Here is a 22,194-nt window from a genome sequence, read left to right as displayed (position 1 = left end):
CAAATCATTTGCCTCTTGATGGCCTCTATTTCAGACCAAAAGCCCAAGCAGCAGCAGTAAGCTGATCTACATTAGAACTTCAGCAGCTACAAATACTGAAGCCCATGCAAGAGAGGACAACTAAATGTTTAAAATGTTATTTTTAAGGCATTTTAACCAGATTCGTGTATTTGCGGGCTGACAGTAACATGTCTTTTATGTTGCCTGCCTAATTATTTAACTTAACAAACTAACCTATAGTGGGATTGATATCCAGCAGTGGGAATATGATTTGAATACAAACCTTCTGAAGACAGATGAGCCAAATTATTAGTTCAATACCACTGAATTCAACCCAACACAAATTCTCCATTTATTCCTGTATAGCATTTTGAAGACGGCTGTGCTTTGTAGTCAGACTAAATGAGAACTACAGAATACTCTAGGAGCTGGCAGGAGGTTTCAGCTCAGCTGTCCTTCATTCTTCTGTTGTTTTTTTTTTTTTTTTCTTCACTATTTAACATAACTTCTTACTGTTTACTATTTTTTGGCATTAATCTACTGCATATAACAACCTGGAGGTGAAAATTCACAGAAATTATTTTTTCAGGTTTCCCATAATTTATCATTAAAGTGAAATTACTGAGAAGTATTTGTTCTTAAAACAAAGAGAGGATAAGAGTATCTGGAGTGATTTTTTTTTTCTGGAATAGTGACACAAACATAGGATGACCTTCTCACAGATGCCTGTGATATCATCAATATTATATTTAAAGTGCAGTGGAAATGAGTATTTTCTTTCTCTTCAAACTGACTTCATAAGACTATTTTTCATAGCTTTTTACTTGTCAAGGCTCATTGAGTAAAAGGCTGAGACAATAAAGTGTTATAACTAACTCAGCACATGCCCTCCTATCCATCCTGATTTACGATTTACAATTACTTCTGGCTGTATTTTCTCTTTTTTTATTTTTAATTTCTTTCCACAGTTAATTTTTATCTTTATAGTCCTTACTGTATTAGTTGCTTAGAAAGGTCTTATTTTTATACTCTTGATGCATATTTGCAAAAAACAGTTCATTAAACGCAAGGTAATATTAACTTTAATCCTAAAATTTTCATGGGGAAAAATAATCACATCTTGTTAATAAAGACTATGTTTTACTTAGATAATGTCTAAGAGGTCCAAGTCTTGTTCTCCAGTACTGGGACAAATATATTTATATTGCAGTAATAAGAAACCAAGTTCTTATCCCCTTATTTTACACAGAAAACAGATGATCTGTGTTGGATACCAGAAATGAGGAACAGAAATCCAGAACACTCTTTTCCCCCCCTTTTTCTGTATTCTGGAACATTTTATTATCTTTTTCAAATTTTGAAGCTGTTGGCAGGAGTCACTGAGATTACATGCATCCTTTGACTTATGTGTCTCTTCTAAAAACTTAGCTTAAATGTCAGCAGTTTGTCAGCCCTAGTGGAAACAATTGATCCTCAATAAGGGAACAATGGTTTAGGAATTAGGAAATATTGTTTTAAATTTCATAAGATAAATCTCTGTCCCTGAGAATTGCATTGAACATGAGAAGTGTTGATGCTGTATCTCATTTTTAGAACTAAGTTTTGTTCTTTTCCTTGCTAGTATTATGGTTCAGAATTATAGTGAACTTGTTTTAATAAATATTATTAATATTAATTAAATTATTAATGTTTAAAATTTAAGTTAATTAAATTTGTTTAATTAAATTAATTAATTTAATTAAAACAAGAAAGCCTTTTAATTGAGCTTTTCAGTCTTTTCGCATCCCCTTGGAAGCCTTTTGCTCTCAGTAAAAGTACATCATGGTGTGCTTTAGTGGTACAGGGAGAAAGAGCATACATGTCCACTTGTTCAGGCACTTAGAAATATATAGTTTGTATCAAAAACATGGATATTACTCAGCAAGTTTGAGGAGGCCTCAGACTGAAGTCACACAGTGTCCAGGATGCTTTGTATATTAATCCTCTTTTATGTATCTTCATAATTTACTGGTTTTAAACTGAAGAGAGTTTCATATGCTTAAATTACGATCAGTTATGGTTAAAAAGATGATTGAATCACACAGATGACAACAGGCATATGCTGTTTTGGGGTAGATAAAATTTTAAAGTATCTCAGATGGGCATTTTCGCTCCTGTCTTCTTTCAGTGGTTTCAAATTTGAAATATTTTTAATGAGCAAAGAAATATGTTCCCTTTCTAAATCTTTGGGGTTTCAGAAATAATGGGCTTATCTTCATAATTTTCTGACATTTTGCTCTTTGCAGTTGTTGTATTGTTAGAAGCTATGTTTTAAAAATATCTGAACTTGCTTTATAATGGGAAGAAGTATTTTGGAAGAGTAGGAGTTGATGAGGGAGGAAAGCTTTGACTATTCTGTGAGGAAGAATGAAAGAATTGGTTCTAAGGAGAATCAAGAAGATAAAAATGGTGTTTGGCCTCAGACTGAGAATGAGATCTGTTTCATTTGCTCTTACCAGGAAAAGTCTGACACTTTAAGAGCGGCTAATGGGAGCCCATTGTTTCAATTTCAGGAGAAATTCAGTAATCTGCTAGAGTGTGTATTTCAGAGTGAGATAGCAGAGATCCTCTTATTTCACTTCTACAGTTTTCCTCACAATCCTTTGGAGTGGGATCTGGACCTCAGCAGTGGAGACACCAGCCATGCCTAAGTCTCTTCCTGCATGTAAATTCTTACCCAAAATATTAATTTCTCCTCCTTTCTGTTAAGTTCTTTCCTTGCCTGCTCCAGAGTTAAAAAGGAAAGCTTTCTCTCTTTGTGTTTCCCAGGTAACTCTTTTCAGCTGTGTTTCTTGCTGTCTTCTCATCATGTTGGTCTCTTTAGAGGATTGGCATTCCCAGCATGTAGTACAGTGCTCAGTTGTCACTACCCTTGATGTCCCCACTGAGAAGCTGAAAGTTTGCCATTAGGTGGCTATCCTAAATAGGAGATGATCACTGGAGTTCTGCATTTTAGCTAGTCTTGTGCTATGCAAAACATTTGTGTACATCTTCTCCTATGGAGTTCAAGTTCTACAGAAGAGCAAAGCAGAGCAGAGAAGATAACCAGCTCTGCATTCCAACTGAAGACTGAAATTTCCTGCAATGCCCTCAAGGATCATGCTGGGTCACATTCATAAGCTCAAACAAATCCTCCATTGTGTTACAGATTTTTCTCTCTCTGTCTCTCTTTCTTTTTTTTTTTTTTTTTTTTTTTTTTTAAGATGAGGCATTTTAATATTCTGAACTTAACTTTTTTTCCTTGTCTTTGCATATTATGTTAGAAGTCATGATTAGGAAGCAATAAAAGAAAGTAATTCTGCAGTAATATGCACTCACATTCACTTTCTCATTTCTCTTATTGTTTGCTAGTGGTGCTTCTTACTCTGGAAATTTGAATTATTTCTTCTAGATTTCCCCCAATAATGTTTAGTTGCAATGTGTGCCTTATGTCCTTGTTTTAGACTTTTCTTAACTGCACTTTCAGCAAAATACACAGTTTAAATTGTAGAGAGATGGCCTTAAATAATGCAGTGTCATTAGAGGTTTCTTGCCTATGTTCATTATAGCTGATATTTTTCATCTTTATCACATTGTGCTGTAGTGGTAAATGCTTCCTTTATGCCTCTGACCTTTAATACATTCATTAAATTTAATGAGCTTAAAATGTAAAAGAAAAATAATCTTGCTAAACAGAATTGTCAGGACTCTTATTTAATAGGAAAAAGAGGACCAGAGTCACAAAGCAGGTCTATACAAAACTACTTTGTACTCTTTCTACCTGCCATGATATTGTGTTGATACAGTATGTTCAGTCTGAAAAGCTGAGGGAAAAATAACAGCAGGCACTTGAATACCATTCTCCCTATATGGTGTAAGAGAATTTGCTCTTTTTCATGGTTAGCCAGGCACTATTTATGTCCAGATGTGAGCAAAGAGTCTACTACAAAATTTTTAAAGTGTCTTGTCAGAGGAATCAAACCTGGTTTGTCATTTGTTCACTTTTTATGTTATAGGAAGAATTTAGCCACTGCTGCCTTAGTTGTGATTACTAGTAGTTCTTGAAAATTGTGCTGAAGTAATACACTATGAAAAATTTACTTGCTTGTCCCCTTGAGAAAGATCTCCCCATTGTATCAGGTTAGGGAGCGGGATTTGTTCCCTGTACTGTGTTACAATGAGAGAAACTCCTTTTACAGTACCACTGCAGAAGAAACCTTCTTTCCAGGGACAGATTCTGCAAACTGCTTTCTCTCACTTTGTTGTACTGGAGAGTGCTAAAGTCCTTCTACAGACATGCAGATGTTTTGTTGGTAAAGAGAAGAGTGGGCTCTTGACTAGCCTTTTCTGCAATTATTTACTTTTTGTCTGCTGGGTTTGCAAAGAAATTAATAAATTCAGACTGCAAACCTTGTAGCTTCTGTTATCATTTTAGCAGTCAAAAATTTTAATGTGTGTGCAGAAACTGCAAGAAGTCGATGAGATGTGACAATGCTGCGATTGCCTGGGTTTCTCCTGGACTAATCACACTCAACATGGTACCACTTGTGTCCATGGGCTCTTTGCTCCAGCTTCTCCTCCAAACTCCACGCTTGATCTCCTACCTTCTTCCTGAACAAGGCACCCTGATACAATCATACAATGTTGATTCATACAAGCTAAACCAGAAAAATAGCATGGAGTCAAATTATATTTGCCACTATTGGATTATTCATTCTGTGCATAAGGCACATTTTTATCTGCTTCTCTTTGCCTTGATCATTTAGACAGTAAACTCTCTGGGACAGGGACTGGTTTGCAGAGAGATTATGCTCAGCTAATTGCAAGGGTGCTCCAGCAGTTGAGATAAGGACGAATTATAATCAGCAGATGTGACTAAGAGGGAGTGACTCTATTGCTTATTTCCTCATGATTTAAATGCCATCTTGAGCACAGACAATGCATGATTATGAGCTATATTTTAAAGAAGGAGGACCAGCCATATCCTTTAGATATTAATGTTGTGTAGACTTGCAGACCATAAAAAGAGGTAGGATACAGCCTTTTTATTTATTAGGTTTAAAAAGGTCTTCAGAGGGTTAAATGTGAAAATATTGCCATCCTGTTGAAGCCTTCATAAGAAAGTGGAAAAGCAGAGAGGGGAATCGCAATGCAACAGGGAATTACCTCGGAGTAATGTATTACCCCACTGTGATGGGCTTAGTATGGGAGAAATTTGAAGCAGAACACAAAACTTGTGCAAAGCCAATACATACATATAATTCTTTTGGGTATGACCAGAGGATAAAGATAACTGTATTGATGATCTCCTAAACTTCTGCAATGACACCTCTGGCCATTTCAAACTGTGAGAACCACAAGATATCTGAACAAAATTTTCTATTACAAGGAAGTCATATAAAAGGATGGAGACATTTTTTTCATTTAACATCTTGCAAGTCCACTGCCTAGACAAATCTGCAGAACTGGTATATCAGCTTTAGGGTCTTCTGAGGGAAAACAGTATTTTGTTTCTGTTTAATCCTACCATTCTTTAATCTGACACTGAGCCAGCACTTAGATTCAGGGTGGCTTTGACAGGTTTCATGCTTTATAACTCTATTTTCCCTTTCTAATTCTTATATCCTAAAACTATGACTTCTTTTTCTGTTTTCAAACTCATATTTGGGCAAAAGTCATTCTAGCCTAATCTTATTGGGGATTTATGAAAAAGGGGTTTGTATGTATTCAGTAAGGATGTTGTGAATTGGCTCAATAAAGCTCAAATAGCTTTACAGTAGCTATTGTCTATTCCATAACAGTGCTCTGAACATAAACTATGGTATTATACTGGAATTAACCAACTTGACAGATGACTTTAGTCTGGTTTTGAATACATTGATTGATATGTCATTTTGACCTGGAAATAATAATGCAATGCTGGAAAGAGTCTACAAATTTAAGCATCAAAGAATTGCTCAATTTACTTCAATAGTCTTCAACCTTTGTAATAGAATTGCAGAATACATTAAAGATTATTTTGGTACTAGATGATCACTTAACTGAAAATGTTATTTCCATGCCTATTTAGAATATTAATTATTTACTTTGCCTTTACTTATGCTATTAGTAAATTCAAAGCTGAGGAAAACACTATATTACTTGGAAAATTAATCAGATTTCATATTAATTCTTATCTCTCCCAGTTGTCTACAGTCTGAGAATGGATAGCATGAAAAGTACTTTTTCTGAAAAGTTTGTTTTATTTATTGGATTTTGATGAATACATTAGCAGAGAGGAGGCATTAGGATGATCTGCCCTGATTTTGGTTAGGAGGTACATACTTTACTTTCAGTATCTAATGAATTCTGACAGCTCCAGATTGTCTGTTTCCTCCTTCTTGGAATGGTTTTAACACAAAACTTCCATTTTCTTGTTTTTACTTGGCCCATGGTATTGTGTGCTCATGTGGAGTGCCATAAATTGATATCTACATATTGCTTTTCTAAGGAGTACTCTGTGTTTAACATCAGCTTCTTTCTACTTAACTGCTTTGTATCAAGAATATCTTGTGTTGCATTAATTGTGTATATGATTGTGTTACAATAATTATTGTCCTTTGTATTGGTTTAAAAAGCTGAAAATCTTGGAAGTACAAAACAGAGCACATGCCTTCGTCAAGGATCTCCTCTGCATCCATCTCTGTTCTCTTTGGTATGATTTCAGTAGGGTGTTTTTGGTGTTTCTTTTAAGTAGTTAGAAATCTAATACCCCTCAATTTTCTTAGTTTTATCTTTTCCACATCTGTAGCAGGCCTGTTCCTTTTTGTAGCATAAGCAACCAAAAATATTGACAATGATTGAAATAAATTTTTATTCCATTGTGTTGGTATAATTTCCTTTGGATTACAGTACTCAAAATATATTCACAGACTGAAGTGGTATATAATCTAATTTTTTTGCTGAAATTCATTCTGTTCAATAATGGCAATAGTTAGTCCTGGCTTATGGTATATTAAAAGGAAGCAGCACTTATCACAATGCCTCTTAAAAAACCATTTTAAATCCTTTCAGCTTTCTTATTTCATAATCTCTCCCTATTTCATTATTTTGATATATTTAATTGCCTGACTCATTTATCTACACAATTGTACTAGCCTGACCAGTGCATTTTGAGTTTTGCTTTTCCCCACTTCAATTTACTGTTTACTGTTCATCCTTCTAATTTACATCACTCTTGACCTTCCATTATTTTAAAATTAAAATTTTCACTTTCTTTCCTCACATCAGCCAGGAGTAGTGAACAACACTTAATCCCAGCACACTGTAGCAGTTGAATCAGCCTCTGTGGAACTGAGTCCAGTCACACTTACTCATTACATGAGATTTTATAACTAGTTTTTATCTTTCCATACCCAAATTTCCTAAGGTTTGATGATCTTCCTCACAGTAGAGCCAATAGTATTAGTAGCCATGGATGTCCAAGGATGTATTTTTCATTAATTTTCTAGCGGTGCTCTGAAAGTAATTCTCAAATTCCCAGAAATTCTCATTGCTCCTCTTTCCCTTTCTCTGGATATTGATTATGAAGAAGAAAAACCATAAATTTATTACTAGCATTGCCATCATCACTGATACAGCAAACTGAGTAGGTGGCAGTCCTGAACTTGGGCTCTATCAGAAAATTCTCAAATTTATCTGCCAGGTATCTGGGCAGGCCTTTCCTGTGAAGTATTGCTATGCATTCAGGAAAATGCCTCAGTGGTAGGAAATCCCCACTGCACTGGAGTTATACAATAAACTTCAGGCAGGCACTTGTGCTCCATTTTTCTATGGAGTAGTGACAAGATTATAACTATGCAGTTCAGGTTTTATTTAATCACTGATGGAATTTCTTTCAACAGAATAGTGTTTGTTTTATTTGGAGAACCCTGAACATTATAAAATGGTATTTTCCTTAGCAAAAGATGATTGCTAGTGACAGACTGGCAGGAGGACAGCTGTATTCTAGGACTTAATACTTCTCTGACAAAATGAATGGACTGATGCTGTTTTTTACCAGCTGAAGGCTGGTCCCGCAATTTGCTTCTGCTGCCTTCCAGGAGAGGCAAAGTGTTAAGTTCTGTGGAGGTCAGGGCATAAGTTAAGGCTCTTCACAAGTGCAGCTGTCCCAGCATCAAACACTGCTGTGGTAGCTTACCACCTCTCCAACTGCATCCTCTAGAATTAATCTGGTGAGCCATTGCTGAATTTGTGAGACAAGTGAGCCCCCCTGCAGGCAAACTTGAGCTTGGGGGAACACAGTCTTGATCCTTGCGGCAAGCCTGGTTTGAGCTGGCTCATCTTTCCCCAGATATTCCAGCCTGTCTGGCAGCAGATCACACCCCTATCCCGTGTTTAGGTTTCCCCACATCAGGACTTTGGTTATTACAGAATCTTGCAGGTTACTCTCTATTTTCTTGAAAATACCTCCATGCACTATGCTTTCTGTCTTAAGCTGTGTTAGTCTGATGTCATTATCCCAAAGTAGTCACAAGAGCAGAACTGTGCAGTTACTGGGAGAAAAATACTACATAATCCAAAGAACTTTGTATATTTTCCCTTCCATCTCCAGAAGTATGCATCAAATTAAATTTACTAAAAATGTGACAAACTCGTCCTACATCAAAAGTTATGAAGTGGAATGTATGTATGTTTTCAAATGCACGTAATAGCATTGATTTACAATTCCTCATACAAAAGAATTTTTATTGGACTTTCTGTAGTCTGTGTCTGTCATAGGCAAAAGTACAAATGTTCTACTGGGCCTTTTCTCTCTTTGGGTTGTATATGCAGTCAAATAAGGCAGCAGATAAAGCAACAATGAAGGATTCAGACTTTTCTTAAGTTTTTGGCTAATAACTATGAATGTAGGATTACATTGCAGCATGATTTCAGGAGAATTCTGAATAGCATTCGCTGATAACTTCTATACTAGGATCTGTTCAGTGCTGGTGGTGTTTTCAGCCTGGTGCAAACCCTCAGAATAAGAACATCCCATCTTTAAGAGTGTCCAGGTTCATCAACTGAAAGAGGAAAAGCTAAGGCTCTGCATGAAGAAACATGAAAGCTGCATTGAAAGCAGAGAAGTTCTCTATTCCACCATCTTGGTCAATTAACATATAATGGACACAGCAAGTAAAACAAGTCTTAAAGAAATTGAAATTGAAAATGGTAAGAGAGAGCCTATTTTTGTGAATCCAGATAAGAAAGGCTGCCAGGAGGTCTGTGTAAGATGAAGAAATAGAGATGGAGGAGAATAAAACAAACATAGCATTGACACTGACTTGGCTTTTGTTCTTCAGTTTTAGTTCTAGTTTTTGTTTTGCTTTGCTTTTAAAAAAAAAAGACTATAAATAATCTAACATGAAATGTAAAATAAATGACTCCAGCATAACAGTCCCCTAAATCTTGCTTCAACCCCTCCTCCTTAGTCACTAGAAGTGTATGAAAAAATGCAAATCACTGAACTTAAAAACTTACAGCCTCAGTAACTGAGGTAACGGGGTTTTGTTTATAAGAATAGCATAGCACTCTGCAGCATAAACCTTCAATTAATTCTTTAGTGCAACCTACAACGATAGACTGCATGGTATTATCAAATTCTGTTTTAGCTGTACCATAAGCACACTAAGTTAAAACTGCTTCAGGCAGCTAAAATGACACACTTAAAATTTTTTGTTGTGTTTCTCTGTTCTGCTCTCAATTGTGCTAACAGGGGAAAAAGGTGAGGGGGAGAGAAGATCAGAGAAACCCACACAGGTTTTAAAATAGAATTTGAAAGGCAATGTTCTTTATTTACATATTTTACTGTGTTTTTTCCATTGTGTACGCATATAATCCTTTCAATCCTTGTCTTTTCATGTGGGTGTGGGTACAGATCCTTACCTAAGGCAGGCAAAATTGGTGTCAGTGGGAGTGGTGTGGTGCCACTCTAAATACAAGTTAGATGTAAAGGCTCAGATTACCCTAGATTCAGGTTAGGTGTGTAGAATGAATCTGTGGGTCAGGGAGAAACCAGGCTCTTTGCTCAGGGGAGACCTAGGTGTGCGCCACCCTCTCTTTTGCTGTGTCCTGGCATGTTGATACAGGGAGGGAGAAGCCAGCAGACAAGCGTTCTTATTGGGATAGTGAGGATGACCAGGCATGTCATGCTCTGCCCACTGTCTCTGTTTGCCTTTGAGATGCAGCCATAACTGGCTCAGGTTTCCTTGACAATCGTCATAGGTGTCTGCAGAGCTTAACTTTACTCTGGGAAAGCCAGTGACTTTCCTTTGACTATAAGGAAGTTAGGACAGAATATATTTCCAATATAGACTATTCAAGAAAATGTCTACAGTTAGTGGAAAGAAACTACTGAAAAGATCTGTCTTTGGGAAAAAAAGCATGTATATGGGATGTATATAGGAAATGACCTATAATGTACCCTTCTTTGTCTGTATTTCTAGAGTGCAGCCTGAATTCTGCTGACATTGAATGTATGTTTGGCATAAGAATGCACTTAGTGAATCTCAAATATGATGGGATTATTTCTTTGTCCTCTTTTGGCTAGTCTGACAAGAAACAGAAACGTGTTTCTTTAGTTTATTTGTATAGCCTGTATCTTCTCAGCCAGGACTTCCTTTCCCACCTTTCTCAAAAGCTTTTATTGCTCTGTATTATTTTTTGCTGTTAAGAGTTTTCCTATTTGCATTCATCAGATATACAGGCACATATGCATTTTCTGTGGACTATAATGAAAATTACTGCTTTACTCTAACAGGAGTATTTGCATGAAAGAGGACCAGTGATCTTTAAATTTAATTTTATTCTGCAAAAAATCCTGAAGGCCCTGAAGAACATGTGCTAGGTGATTTTCATTCCACTACTTTGAAACAGTACTGATAATGAAATGTCCTGTAGGGATGGCTTTAGAGAGACAAATAGTCAGTGTTGCAATGCAGTGATGGCAGTGCCTGTGGTGCTTTGGACGTGTTATTGCCACTGCATTGTGCTCTGGAACATAAGAGAAACAGGGTAGTTATGGGCTGTTTGGCCAGTACTGTTGGAGGGCAGTAGTTGTAATTTCTGCAGTGTGGGCTCCTCTCAAGCTATTCTGTGAATGATAGAATCTAGGAGGAAGTAGTGGCATTACCCAAGAGAAAATGAACTAACAGATTCCTTGGAGTGTTACTTCTGGCAAACATTTTTTTTCCTTTGGATAGCTTTCACATTGCTGGAAGAGCCAGCAGGCATCAAAGTGCTAAGGCACGCTATGTTTTCAGACACCTGTGAAGATAAATCGGTTGTGAATTTTGGGCTTTTGAGTTAAGTGCCCTCAGGACAGGAGACGAAAAATTAGTCCTCCTGTTTGTGAAATGTTTTCTGTGTAGCTAAAACAAATTTTTAAAACCTGTTACGTTTCTTCCAGTGAAAATCAAATCTGCATAGAAAAATAATTTCCAAATTAACCCCCATTTGTGTGTGGTTTGTTTTTTCCAAACTGAAGCAGTGTGCTCCACAGCATTTCATTTTACTTTCGTATTTCTGTGGAGGATAAACTCCAGTCTCACTTGTGTGATTTCAGGAAAGTTCTATTTTCTTTCAGCATTTTGTGTCTGTGTTAAGATGGGCTAATCAAAGGTATGGATTCACTGCTCTCTTTCTCTCCAGGTAGCACCAGGCAGGATAGTGTGCACATCTTACCACCTGCAGTCAGAACTGCAGCAAGACGTGTGCCCACTCCCTCTTTTCTCTCTCATAAATGATAATTATTTTCTCTCATCCTTTATCTTATCTCCTCAGATTATTAACACTGTGGGGCAATGATATTTCTTTGCTTTGTGTTTTTGCTTCACTGAGAAAAATGAGATGCTGATCTGTTATAGTTTCTGGGAAAAATTGAACCAACCTCAATAAACTATTTGTGCATATTACAAGGAAAGGATATGAATCCAGATAGCAGGAAAACCACCACAGACATTATTTTGTCTATTTCAGGAATGGAAAGAAAAGACTCATGTTGTTCAAAAGGCTTTGTCTTCTTTTTATATTACTTTTTCTTCCTATTATGAGTTGTTCAAGTGCTGCCTAAAGCAGCTTCTAGATTTCTAATCGAATGGTCATGTTGTTAAAGGTCTTTTTCTAAGCCCCTGGCTTTGTCGTCTCTTAATCACATTCATTTTTTACTCCTGTGCTCCCTTCCTCTGTGTGACTGGCCCTGGTGGAGCTACCAGGTCCCTCCTGTCCATGCCAAGCCAACCAGCCCAAAAAGTACCAGGGAGCTCATTAGTTAAAGAGCTGTGAGTCCCCGTGTGCTGTTTGTGTTTGGTTCTGTGGCATATACAGACTGCTTTCTTTTTAAAAATCTCTTTGTTTTCTGTCCTGGCTTTTTGTCCAAGGGCTTCATTCATAGCAAGCAGAGAGGGCTGACAACTGATAACCTGGAATAGGTTATAACAACAGATAACTGCATCCACAGTCCTTGATAAACTAGGAAGAGGCTACCCTTTCATTACTGATCCTCTTTGTCCGCCCAAATATGAGAAAGATGGAAAACGTTGATGAGCTTAGTGTTCGCATTGTCTGACTGGTTCGAGAGAGAAGTGAGAACTGGCAGTGGGGTAGATTAAAAAGCCTCTTTCCCTGCACAACCCTCGGTGCTGCCATAGTAATGTGACAGGAAATGGACAGTAAGAGTTGAACTGGTCCACAAAACTCTCTCACATCTGTTCAGTCTTCTTTCCTATGACAAGTGGATATCCCTATTGAGAAATTACATTTGTCCTCTCTAGCACATTTGTCCCACAGCACTGCCAGCAGTGGAAGTGGATTCATTACCAAATGTGCATTATCAATCCATACCATATGCAGTCCTTTAAGTTTCAGCAGAAAATGAGCTATTTTGGAAGAAAAATGAGTTCTTTTCCTGCTACTCAGGCAGGGATAGATGAAGGCCACAAGAAGGGGATCAGTGAAGGTGGCATGTAATGACATTAGTCTCCTTTGAAAACAGCTGAGGTGTTTGAATTTGAAGCCTTGGAATTTCACAGGAAATCCTTGCTGTGGTGTCAGGTGTTGGCTGCACACTTTAATATGGTTGTTTATAAGTTTTTCCACTTGTTAAATCTGTGTACATAGCCTCTTGTATTTTTTGAATATGAATATTTGCATTTTTATCTTGGGATCACTGAAAAAGAGTAGTGAAGCAGTAATGTGTACTGTTCTGCACATTTTCTTCCTTTGCTGTGAGGAAAAATAGTAAACATAGTATTTAAAAATATCCAGAGGTCTTGAATGTCACTTTTGCAAGAACAGAGTGCTGCAGATGAAGTCTTTGATCTCTGAGAGGCTCCTTCAACTAAGCTTTAATGAACGCGTTACCTAACTGTCCTTCAAGAAGGACCATGATTATTACTTTGTTGTGTAACATTTCAGAAACTGAAATGCTGAGATTCTTCACCAGAAACGATTGTTCTCTCACATGCCTGGCTCTGATTTGCAGTGAAGTAGCATCTCCTTTGCTGCTGGAATACAAGTTTGTTAAATGTTGGTTCAGGATAGTCAATGTATACAGATGGGCTCCCTTTAGGTGAGGCTGATGTGCCTGTAGACCAGAAAATGTTGCTGCTCCCCAGATGACCTGACTGAATCACTGAGTCCCTGCTCCACAGGGTGTGCTGACATGCAAAATGTGTAGTTTTGGACACCCTCAAAAACGAACAGCCTGACACCCCATTTTTCCCTGGTGGATTCTGGGTGGAGTGAGATGGGTATCTGGAGGAATACTGTGCTGCTCGTCTGTGGCAGAAGTGCAGAGGAGACCTGTGAAGCTCCTAAAGCTCCTAATTGTTTCCAGATAATGCAGCTCTGGAGCAGTGCAGTTACCACATAGCTAGGAGAAAACCATGAAATCCACAGTTCCTGTGGCTCCTCTGCTGAGCCTTAGACATCACTTGAGTGAGCTATTGATGGGGAGTAAAAAAATTTGCCCACTGGTGCCAAAACCCTTCAAAAGTGAGGGGTTCTCTACAGAGTTTCTAGGTTTAGGGAATATCTTAAAAATAAATGTGCAAATCTGCTTAATGAAGAAATTTCTGTCTACTCATAACACCAGGCATTAATTCCAAGCCTCTGTACTCTTTTCAGTCCATTGGCTTCACTTCTGGCTGATGTACAGCATGCCTTACACCAAACTCAACAGAACTTTTAATTATAGTTTTGGAAGGTGGGCTTTGGGTTTTTAAAATTTTTTCCAGTGATTATTTAGTATGTCATGCATGGCTTTCCAGAATGTTTAAAAAATGTGACTTCAAGCATCTTCAACTTCAAGGCAAACCAGAGAATGCAAAAGATGGGCTACTCACAAGATTTATGTTTCTGTTTGCTGCCAGCCAGATGGATTGTTGACTTGCAGGTGGGAGAGATTAGAAAAGAATCAATGAATCACAGGGGCAGCCCCTGGTAGAAATGCCTCCAAATGCTCAGATGAATATTTCCAAACACCATCTACTCAGGGACTCAGTGTGCAGCACTCATTCTGCACAGCTTTCTTCATCTTACTTGCTCATGAAGAACAACACACTTGGCTTAGCAGATTTGTCAGTAGTGCCACCCTGCTCACAACTAACCTCCATTTTCTTCCAAATAGGAATAAATCCTTAAAGAGAGCAACAAAATATTCTCACACATCATATGGCAAATGATAGCCCAAAGTCAGGGTGTGATATTTACTAACCAGAAGGAAAATGTCTGTGTGCACAGTCATTCACAAAGAAGAAAAAATTGCTATATTATATTTCTTTTCTTAGTAATTAAAGATTAAAACTCCAATCCTGATTTGGCACCTCCTGCATAGCCCAACCGCTACAAAGATTTCAACAGTCTTAGGAACACCACTTATATCTTCATGTAATGCCTGATTTTAAAAACAGCTGTTTCTGTCACTGCCATCTGGATGTGTTAGTCATCTGGGAATTCTCAGAGACTTTGAGTGCATATGAAATGCCCCTAATGGAGGATAGTGGGGAGCTGGTGTGGGACCAGCAGCCTGGCTTTGGTCTCCTCTGCCTGCTGCTGTAGGGTCTTTATGCAGGAATGCCTTCAGGTCACTTTAAATGTCAATGAAACTGGAGCAAGATAATTTCCTTTAAAAAATAAATAACAACCCAAACACAAACCCCTCAGCATGTTATTTTCCTATAGAAAATACCACAGAGAATTATAGGACTTAAAAAAAAGAAAATAAAATAAAAAAGGGGATTGGCAGAGGGGAAAATATTCAAGTTTCAAGAGGCTTTAGGTTACCAACTGTCTTCCCTAGGGGATGAGAAAGTATGAGCTTTCAGGAGTTTAACTGCCCCACTGGCTGCAGCTACTTGGGGGCTACTCTGCCCAGGTGTGGCTTTCACCATCAGACACCCATTAAGTGGTAGGGAGTGCACAGTCTTTACTCACAAGATCCTGCTTATACTCTGCCCACTCATTTCCTGGAGCTTGCCCTGCTGTTTTGATCCCTATTTTGATGACCTTGGACTGCATTCCCATTCATTTCACCTTGGAACAGATGGGTTTTTTTAATCTTTTTTTACTCGCTCACCTTGACCTGCCTTGATTGTGGCCTTTTTCACTTGCTTTTCACCTGATTGTCAATGCAGCCTACAAAATAGATTTATTGACTTGTCTCTGTCCAAAGGCAGAGAACCTTTCTCTTGTTGTTCAGTAATCAGGGGTTTTGTGCCTTTCCTTGTCACAGCAACCACTAGTTACTGGTGATAAGGCAATGGAGCTGGCAGACCACAGAGCTTTGATCAGTTATAGAAATGCTTTCTTTCTTGCTATGTGTAATTTGTAACTGCTGTAATACTAGAAGTCAGATAGAACAGAAGAAATCATAACTATTAAGGATATAACGGAGATGTGTTATTTAACTAGAAATCCCTTGTACTCTAAAAAGAAAGTTAGACTGTTGCAGAAGGACCTAACCTGGGAGTTAGTTCAATTACTGAACCTGAGTAGAACTGGTAGAAGGTTGAGATTACAACTGGTAACTCTGTATATTCATTACCTCTTCTTGATTTTTGCACTTCACATGCGACATGATTCATAGCTTTGTACTCCACAGTATAAACTGAATATTTGTTGTTCTGGAAATACTGATTCTGAAAGTGACAGTATGTTTCTCTGCCACATTGTTCTTCTGCTAAAAAAATATGATCAACTCCTTTTACAAGGAATTTATGTGAGTCTTCCTGGTATACACCTTGTTTGGAATTCAGATTTTTTGTATTATTATCATAGGATCAAATCCTGCTGCCCTTATTCAGTCAAAACTGTCACAGATTTCAGCAAAGCATCGCCTAACTAGGGTGTGAAGATCAGGAAGGAAGGTCTAGATTTTTGCAGGTACAATATTTAAGATGTCACAAATATCTGTGTTACTTTCTGTTCATAACATCATGGAGAGGATTTAAAAAAAATAATAGCATTGTCCTGGGTATCTAGGAAGAGGGATGGAAATACCCATAAGGCCATGGGGTCCAGTTTCTTACTTCACTGATGATAGTTTGTAGGTCTTCAGCCACTTCTAACCCATTATTGTTTTGCTAAATTTCAAAGCACTATATACAGGTTACTGGCAAAACTGGAAATGCCAATGATCTCTAGATCTGTTGTTTTCCTATAAATATTGAAGAATTTTGCGATTGCAATTGTTTGATAAAATTACATTAGAGATGTGAGATATTTACAAATACACTCAGAATGGGAACTTTAGCATGTTGGAGGAGGACAGCTTAAGGCTACTGTGCAAGTAATCTTCACCATTTTTCTTGCAGTTTGCTCAGGTTAACCCACTTCTCTTGAAGTATCCTAGGTATTTGTCCAACTGCTACAGGCAACTAGAAGTCTGAAATAGCTAAATATTTAATTATTTAATTTTTAGTAAACTGGTAACTACATTAATCAGCCTTGTCACTTTTCTCTCAGGGTTATTTTTTCAGCTTAGGTTTTTACCTTTAGGAGGAGTTAGAATGAGCAAACTAGTTGGACAGCTGAAACACTACAGTCTAGCACCAACAGAATTGTTCTAGTTTAATTGCCTGCTCAATCCAAATCCCTTGCTACTTTACTGAGGTGTCACGTAGCACAAGAATAGTAATCCGCTATCTAGAAAATAGACAAAAGCTGGTTCTACTCAAAAGAGTAATAAAACTCACTTTTTTCCAAGTGAAGAATATCAGGGAGAACAGTCACTATTTCTGTCAATGCCAAAGGAAGATCTGGTTTTTAAAGCAAATCTGACAGTGATAATGCAGTATAAAACTACTTCAGTTTTGAGACCATTGCAATTTCCCAGCTAATGTGTGTACAGATTGCTTATGAGACACGCCTGTGAAATGCATTTACCAGAACATCAGGCTAGACTGCAGTGTATTAAAGGGCACACAGAAATGAATCCTTAATAAGTGATCCACCTGCCACCCTCTGTTTCAGCAAAAGTGTCACAGAAAGCTGGTAGTGAAGATTGACATCTTCTGGTGACCAAAAATTCTCATGCGTGCCCAGCACTTCTGGGGCAGCTCGGTCCTGGCTGACAGCATGGGCTTTCCAGACACACAGTGCCTTTTCTGCTGGCACATGCTGTCCTCATTAAGGAATCTTTTTGCAGACTACTACTCTTTGCGAAATTTGCCAACGGCAGTACAACAGGGGCTCCTCATGGAACACAGTATGGTGTCTTATGAAGACTTCTTTATTTTTGCAGGCTAGTGAGTCTTTCACTTTCATTATTTTATAAAGGTACTTCAAAATATGAACAAGAAAAGAGCAGAAGAGGAAGAATATACTTTTTGTCATCACAATGCTAGTCAGAGTCTTTAATGATTTACATCAAGGAGCTTGTATTTTCATTATTTTCCTTTAATGAAAAACTACAGGAAACAAAATTAACAAGACCAGGCAAAAGGTCATTGTCAAATTGGCCTGAAATCTAATAATGAAGACTGACCACAAATTCACAACAAATAGCAATGGCTTGGTTTCTTTTGCATTAGTAAAATGTTCTATAGGTAGGTGGCTTGCCCCTCTGAAATACTTCTGGAAAGAAGAGCAGAGATGGGCTGTGATGTCCCCTCCTAAAAAGAGCCAGGTGTTTAATGACAGGTAGGAAAAGCTGAGCAAATTTATGACTCCAGATGCAAATGTGGAGTTGGGTTGTTTCATTACAAGTAAACCAGGAAGAAGAGAACATGTTGTTTGATGTCCTGTTGTATTTACCTTTATTCCAGGACTGAAAAACAGAAGTTCTTATGCCTGTTCTGTTGTTATGCCTGGTGCTCATCTATTAACCTGTTCCAGGTCCAAGTTGTTGTTTATATCATAAAATATCATAACTGCAATAATGATTCTCCCCTGTAAGCATGCAGAAAATTAGAATAAAAATAGATTTTCTTTTCAGTAGCTGAGCTAAATTAAAGGGAGACTTATACAGCACAGTGAGAAGCACAGCAGTACATTATTCCACTCTCATATTTATCTGTCCAACTAATCAGTGTCTTGTATAAGCGAAGTTGAAAGGAAACTCTGGTGCAGTCACTGTCCATCCCTGCAGATCAAGTGCTGAGCTGTCAGCTGCAGTGTGGGGATGGGAAAATGAGAACAAACTCTTCCTCTGACCTCTGTAATGGCTGTGCATATATTACTGTTTGGTGCACAGATGCAGTGTTTGACGGGGACTTATATCTGTCCATTTGCTGGTAAATCAGCACCAATGCTGGCACTTTTTGGGGAGGGAAAACAGGGCAGGAGAGCAGGAGGCTGGATCTCTGAATTTCCTTCAGGTACATCAGAAGTCACAACATAAGCATTTGCCTCGTGTATTTGGCACCCAGTAAGAGATAAAAGAAAACTTGATTTGCTTACATATTTTTACCATCATGGCTGTAGCGAAACTACTACTATTTGATGCATAAACACAATCTCTCTCCCACACCCAGAGCTCATTTCTACATACCACATTTGTAAAATAATTTTCTCAAGTGTTTTCCGAGGCCTGGAATCATTGCCAGGTAAATAGTAGCAAATTATAGTAATGAAAACTAGTGATGAAACTCCTAGGCCCAATTTATATAGAAGAGAACTTGATTACTTTTCAGTATTCATATCAAAACAGATCATGAAAGTATAAAAGGATTTTTTGTTTTGAATTTTGGAAGCACTCAGGAGCACAACAGAAATTAGGTCCTTACTATACCAATCAACAGAAAACGGTCCTTACTATACCAATCAACAGAAAACAATCTGCAGAGCTGCCCCTCTGTTTGGAGAAAAGTGAAATCAAAAACAAAACACTCATATCCTCAATTTTGCTAAAGAATACCAACACCGAGCTATTAATTGGCTTGCCCAGTGTCATGCAGGATTTGTGTGACTGATCAAAGAACAGAAATCAGGTCTCCTGAGTCCTGTTCTGCTGCCTTGACCACAAGATAATCCTTCATTTCAAATGTCTGCCAATCAGCTCTCCTAGATATAATGCTGGCTGAAGTGTTACCATTGCAGTATGCAAATGAAACTAGTCGGTGTTCATCAAAGCTGGATAAACAAAGAAAACTCCCATTATCCAGCCTCAGGGCTTCAGGTACTGCTTTTTTAGGATTTAGAACAAATTAAGTGGGACAAACTCTATGGAACTAGAAAATTCAATAAATCCCCCTTACAAAACAGGACAGTCTGAATAAAACATGACCCTGAGCAAGGGGATCGCCTACTTTTATATTACTCCTTCAGGAATAATTTTATTTTCAACAGCAACTGTAGAGCTCTTTGATTGGGTTTTTGATAAGTGCAGAGTCAAGTGGTCCAGATTTGCTCTCCTGGCACAGGGAACAGGTACAGCTGTTCCCTGTGCCAGGAACATGGACATGCTGTAGGGAAGGGCTCTCCATGCTGCCATCTAGCATGTGAATTTCTTTATTTTGTTGTGCTCAGCATTGACACGTGTGTGTTGTGCTCTGTGCAACAGGATGAGGGAGGAAAACTGCCTGTGAGAAGATACAGGCTGTGTCTTCTCACGCGACTTCTTCCCTGTAGAGACCTGATAACCCATTTAGGGGAGTAGCACAAGAGTTTTGCGTGTTAAAAAGGGGTCCACAGAGCTGAAAATATGCACTGACTTGGCAACTGCCTGTGTAGTGTGAGCCAGATCCTGTGTAATGAGAGCTAAGAGCCCCTTCCCTGCGCAGGAAACCTCAGTTAATAATTCCCTGGAAATAAGGTGTGTAGCCACAGCTTGAGCACCAATACGATGCAACTCTTTAAGGAGATAGGAGTGAGTTAGAAAATTAAACGTAGAACTTTAAAAAAGAAACCTTTCAACTATTTGTGTTACAGTTTTACCCTTAAAAATAAGGCCTAAGACCTGAGGCTTCAAAAATCCAACCTTAAAGCCCAAATCCTCAAAGGTCTTTAGACAGCCAATTCTCAGTGGCATAAATAGCTTTTGAAAAGATATTTTATGCATCTAGCACACACAAGTATTTTTTTAAAAGAGCTTGCAAAGGCAGCATTGCTGCTGTTGATAATGGAGCTTCTGCATGTTTAAATTTCAAAGAAATTATATTTCTGAATAAGGAAATAATGTGTTTGCTAAAACAAAAAAAGCCAAACCAATGCAAACCCTAATGTTTTTTCTTATTTATTTATGTCAGTTATTGAAAAGTGGATTTCAGTCCAGGCCTACAGTATTTATCTGATTATACACATAGCTGTAGGATGCTGTCGACAAATTATAGGCTTTGGTCTGCTCACCCAAGAGCAGCTATGATAAATTTGGCTGGCTTACCTGGAAACATTTTATTTGAATTTTGGACTCTTTTCAGGCAGCTGCATGATTTTCCTCCTCTGGGTACCATTCACTAATAGGTAGCTTTGAACTGCAAATTAAAATTTTGCTTTCTGTGACCAAAGTTAATTTTTGAACTGTTTCTTCTCACCCAAAAATCTCCTCCTCTGAGAGGTAAATTGCATTTTATGTTAATAAGAGGGAACAAGAATCAATTTGCACCAGCTCAGTGACTACAAAACTGTGATGTGTCATGAGAGCTGGCAGCACTGCAGCTGCCTGGACTTCCCTTGCTAAAGCTTCTGCACAGAGTGAGTCACAAAGATACAGGAATATCTGATCCATAGTGCTCCCACTCCTCAACCAGGGCATGCTGCTTGTGTTCAGGAGCTGTGCAGGGTGCTGTCACAGGAGTTGTTCACAGGATTTGCCCTCTGGTGGTGTCACAGCAGCTCAGCCCTTCCGCCAACGGCACTGAAAATATGACTGCCTTAGTCTTGAGCAACTGATGTTAAGCAAATTCATTGTTTATGCTTGTGTGCCCGTGTGCTCAGCACAATATGCTAGGGGGACACTCTGAGTGCCCTTGCAGCTAATTCTATTGCTAGGGTAGCTGGGAGGGCAGTGAGCTGTAGACGGGTGGTTTTGCTTTTGTGGATAAAACCATGATGTATTTTCCTTACTAGATCAAGCCAACTTGTAAACCCTGGAAAGATCAGTGAGGCATTATGGACACTGCTTGTACTGTTGTTCCTTGATTCATGAGCTCTAAACCAGGAACTCAGTTTGGCATGCTGAAGTCTTGATCCCAGCTGCTCTATCTAGCAAGAATTAGTGCTCTTTCACTGATCTGGCCCTTGGTGCTGTTAGACACTGGAGCTAGTAGGAATCCTTTCACTACACTGACTTTTGTCTTTTCTAAGTAAATGGTACTAGAATTTGTAATGAGAAAACGTGTACTATTTGTAACATCTGCATTTTCTTTAGTACCAAATACTCAATATTATTTGATAGTCAAATATATGCCTCTCACTTCATTAAAAGGGCAATTTGTTCATCTTAAAGCTAACTTTCAAGAGCGGGTTGTGATATTTTTAGCTCCAGGCAGTGTGTTTTCTCATTGCTATATCATTTTACCTCCTTGCATACCTTAGCTTGAAATGTCAGAAGTGAAGGATTAATTCTAATTGATAAGAGAGTTGCTTTAATACAACTTCATTTGTTGAATAATTTATCATCTGAACCAATGCTTTGTCTTAAGAAACGGACTACACACACAAGACAGTAAAAATTTTTCAAATGGTAGAGTCTTTGCCTCATCACATGTCAAGAGATAA

At 38.1% G+C, this 22,194-nt stretch overlaps 1 protein-coding gene across 2 annotated transcripts in view; it reads left to right on the top strand.

Moving 5' to 3' along the window:
* The window catches only part of LRRC3B (leucine rich repeat containing 3B), a 145,859-nt gene that overhangs the window by 37,622 nt on the left and 86,043 nt on the right, over window positions 1-22,194 (top strand). Inside the window, exon 2 of one of the 2 annotated variants that reach the window (XM_068206629.1) lies at window positions 8,975-9,174. The exons of the other annotated variant lie outside the window; for it this stretch is intronic. The gene's annotated coding sequence lies outside the window, so the exon portion shown is untranslated. The remainder of the gene's footprint in view (window positions 1-8,974; window positions 9,175-22,194) is intronic. 2 annotated transcript variants of the gene reach the window in all.

Source organism: Anomalospiza imberbis, chromosome 1 (genome assembly GCF_031753505.1).
Source record: "Anomalospiza imberbis isolate Cuckoo-Finch-1a 21T00152 chromosome 1, ASM3175350v1, whole genome shotgun sequence".
Classification (NCBI taxonomy): Eukaryota; Metazoa; Chordata; class Aves; order Passeriformes; family Viduidae; genus Anomalospiza; species Anomalospiza imberbis.
The sequence above is the reverse complement of the archived record's forward strand: the minus strand, read 5'-3'. Positions and strand labels throughout refer to the sequence as shown.